Below are 4,865 nucleotides of genomic sequence, written 5' to 3'. Positions count from 1 at the left end.
AAATCATTTAACTACTTGTTATTTTTAGTTGTATTAAGTAAAATGTAATTTGGATAACTTGAATCCTAATTATATAGTTTTTAATTATATATAATTTAATGAAAGAAAGAGTAATATGAAATTCATCAATTCACTGATAAGACTTGTTTAATTAGCTGAGATGTTTATTTAACTGTCTCTTTTTATTTTAATACAAAAAGTATACATGTTTCTCGTGGTTTAAAATTAAGTATCAAATGAAATCTTTGAATTAGGATTATAACGAAACGAATCAAATCGAGTAGTAGGTTTTGGGTTCAGCAAAGAAAAATACTATCATATTTAAATTCGGATGATTTCAGATTAGTGCTCGAATGCTCGTTTTAACAATTTTGAGTTCAACAATATAACCTAAAATTCAGCTTTATAAGCTCGTTTAATGAACCAAACTTGAAAACATTTAATTCGTTTATTGACTTGAGCACGAAAATTAGTTTGTAATTATTATATTTTGATTCCATGATTTATGAATACATGGACATACTCGACTCAAAATCCATTAACTTGTTTAGATTTTATATTTTGTGTTCAAGATTGACTCGAGCTCCTGATAAACGAGTTCCAGCAGTTTGTTAAATGATTGAATTGTTAACAGCAAGGATTGAAGTCCGTAGGTTGATTTGATCAATTGGAGTCGAAAACGAAACAATATACATTTATAAATGTAATGAATCGGGGTTTAATTTCAACGATGATATTATGTTTCGAAATGAAATGTAAAATTAAAACTGTAAAAATAAAAATGTTTTAATCCATTTTTTTGTTGACGGTTAGGTTCAAAAAGTAATAACAAGTATGGCCACATATACACACAACACCACACCATATCATAACCACCAAAATTAAAAGAAGTAGCACATGGTTTTTTTTAAAGTTTGATGGAAATAATTAAATACTAGTTGTGTACTCATGCAATGCAGCATGAGCCGTGAATTTTAACGATTTTAAAGTTTCATTGGTTTTATTAGAGAAGATTTAACGATGATATAAGTTACACTTGGTCTTTACATATTAATATAATTTGAACAAATAAGAGTTAAAGTTCCAATTACAGTCTATCGATGAAAAAATTATATGACAGTTTAAAATAATGTAGTAGTATTGAATTCATTATGAGTTGTTTTTAAGACTTTATATATAAATATATAGTATTTTGTGTATTAAAAATTATTTTTAATAAATCTGATTTATAAAATAGTATAAATAATTATATGGTTTTGATGATGAATGGACATTTGTGCCCTTCTCAAGTGGGTGACAAGTATGGTTGAAAATGCATAGAATGTGTTTGGTTTTTATAAACTAAATTTGAAATGAAAAAGATTGGAGAAATACCCAATCAAATTGACTAAGCAACAGAAATTAGGTTTGACTTAACGGGTGTAGACCTCCCAAATTTTAATCATGCGCTCAATTCCCACTCTCCTTCCACTACTTCTCTCTATATATGTAGGCATTTAAATTAAAATATCATGATTTTGATACCATATAAAAATATATTTATGGAATTTTAAATTAATTAATCCATAATAAAATCAATATATAAAAAATAATATATATTATATTATGTAGCATCCCAGAATTATATTTGCATATAAATATATATATATATATATATATATATATATATATATATTCATATATTAAGGAATATAATTTACAAAACTAATCCCACTAATTATAAAAGTTACATTACAAAGTAGCTATCAAATTTTTCCACCAAATTTGTGTACAAAATTTGTATACATAACAAATATTCAAAAACAACAGATAACATATTGCCTTATCATCCAAAACAAGGCAAATATGATTCTTCACAATTTTCTTTTCCCTTTATCTTCTGATTGTGTCTGATCTTATATGCATATATTCAAAACACCGAAAAATGAGGGTTAGACCGTGAGGTTTAGTGAGAGATCCTTTTGTTGGATATTACACGATGAATAATCATCAAACACATTTATAAATTCATATTTGTAATAATAACAAATATACAACAGTTTAGTAAAATAAACCTCTTTTGTCTCATTAAAAATGATGAGACAACTTATTTAATACATTATGGTAAAATTTATCGCATCATATAGATGAATACATATTTTTCTCTTGTCGCATGGGTGAGACAACCACATTTCCTCGTAACACACTTGTGCGAAGACCTCTTCTCATCGCATCACACTGGTGCAATGAACCCAACTTGTCTCATTACATAGGTGCGATAAGTCAATTTGTCGCTTCACAAGGATACGACAAACTCATTCCTCACATCATATAGGTGCGATAACCACTATTCATCGTATCAGTAGGATGTGATAACTTTAAGTCATCGCATCATACATATGTGATAATTCCAGGACATGACATCATAAAGGATGCGAAAACTATGAACACTTTGATCAAAAACCCAGAGTTTATATCTCAATGGTTTTACCACCCTTATTCTGATATACATCTCTCCTTGATATGTCACATTTATCTCAGTATACATCTCTTTTTTATATGTCACTCTTATAACTCAAAATACACATCTCCTTGATATGTCATTCTTATTCCATTCACAAGATATAACACATCAAAATCCCACAATGATGCCAATTATAGCAACCAGAAACAATTTTATAAACATCTCCTCATATAAAGAACCATACGGTTCAAATTCTTGAATTACCAAATAAGGAAAGTTTGTAAATAACTCACCTTAATCACAAAGAGATGAAATTATGAAGATGAATAGCAACTAATCCAGACAAATAATCACATAAACTGTTTCTACTTACTTCCTCTTCTTGGCTATGTTTACTCAAACTCCAGAACAAAACACATACACACACCAAATTTCTTACCAACTTTTATCATCCTTTTCATAAGTTCATTTAAAATATCTCATTTTAAAACCATTTAAATAAATAAGCCAGTGAGAGTTAAATAATTTAAACATATAAACAATTTAACCCCCTCAATTTTTTACCACTTTTCAAAAACAACCCCAAACTTTATAACTGAATAATCAGTTATAACATATTATATTTCTTTATTTATTATTTATTGCTAGTATCATGGACGACTTCTTATGTCGATGTCTCTATCGATAATGATGTGATAATACTTTGTTAAATCGAAGAATTCTTTTCATGTGATTTTATTGTGATAATAATGTGATAATGTTACCATAATGATGTGATTTTGTTGTTAAAGCGAAGAATTTTTATCTTTTCTTATATCCAACACTTCAAACAATAGTGGAAGTGTTATCTATATGCTCTTTGTCCATATTAATTATCTTATCATTTATGGATATATGTGGATCTGTGGACCAATATTCCACAAGCTCGCATCCTAGTTGAAACAACTAGTAGACACAACCGATTTTTCTCAACATATTTCATCTCAAATTTAGATTTCAAGTAGCTTGTTGTTTCTCTTATTTCATCAAAAACTATCTATTATGTTCATATTATCGATATATGAAGTTACCACTAAAAATTTGGATATAGTTTTCTTTATAAATACACAAGTGCACAATTCTTCATTCTTATATATGTTCTCAAATCAAGTATTCTCTTATACAAATATACTACATCCTTCAAAAACTATTATGATAATTAAACACTGGGACGTCATAATGTACTCATGGGAGAGTAAGTCTCCTCACAGTCAATCTAGAGTGTTTGTGAGAAACCTTGTGTCAAAGAAGAGCCTTATTCAATAGGACTTCATCATTTTCGGTATGCTTTCTAACAAAGACTCATATATATCCTTCGAGCTTTACACTTGGTGGATTAGCACTGGACCAAATACCTGTTACTTTGTCAAAGAATATAATTCTTTTTGGATTGTGTTCTTCCCATTTAGGCCAATATGCCATGTTGGCATTTTTCAACCGAGCACAGTTCAATATCATCGTGCTCTATTATCTTATAAGTAATAGTCTTTGTGAATATATCATTATCGGGTATTTATGATTAACAAATATAGATTGTAATGATTGTCACTAATTTTTTATTTAATTAAAAAATATAGATTGAAATGATCTAGGTCGTCCATCAATGAAATCTGCGGTTTAAAATGTTTATATGATTTGTACAAATAAAGATGTTTGCAAATGATTTTTCTTATAAAAAGAGAGACCATCAAATGTAAACCATCTAATTGTTACAAACTTATATACCAATCTAAATCATGCAATAGTTTCATCAATGGCTGTAAGTGAACATGGTAATTTTGTAATAAATACTAAAATACTTACCAATTTTAATTTTAAAAATTGATTAATTAGATTTTTGATTGATAATTTAAATTAGAAATTATGATTAATCCATGAAAATCTCTCTTTCTCTCACACACTATCTCTCTCTCTCTCTCTATCCTTTCTTGATATTTCCAATAACAATAATAAATTTCTATTTTTAAAATGATTCCGTTAAAATTAAAAAATAAATTATATAAAAAAAATTGACTAAATTAATACCAATATCATCATATATTTTTTAAGATTTTTTGATTGTTACAAATTTTCATATGGAATATTACATTTATTATTAGTATCTATACTATATTATAAGACATTTGACAAAAACTCTTAAAAATAATTTTTTATGCATAAAATACTGTTTATTAATACATATTACTTAAAATTCAATATTACAAGTAAAATATGCATGGATACATCTTATTAAAGTTCAATGTTTGAATTCATGTAATTAACTACATATACATAACCAAATACATGATAAACATCATTTTAAATATAAAAAATCTAAAATATAATTAAGATAATTATTGAGTTCTAACAAAATACTTAATTATTATCTTAAAAAATTTATTTA

Source organism: Cynara cardunculus, assembly GCF_001531365.2.
Source record: "Cynara cardunculus var. scolymus isolate 2C chromosome LG 3, CcrdV1, whole genome shotgun sequence".
NCBI lineage: Eukaryota > Viridiplantae > Streptophyta > Magnoliopsida > Asterales > Asteraceae > Cynara > Cynara cardunculus.
The sequence above is the reverse complement of the archived record's forward strand: the minus strand, read 5'-3'. Positions refer to the sequence as shown.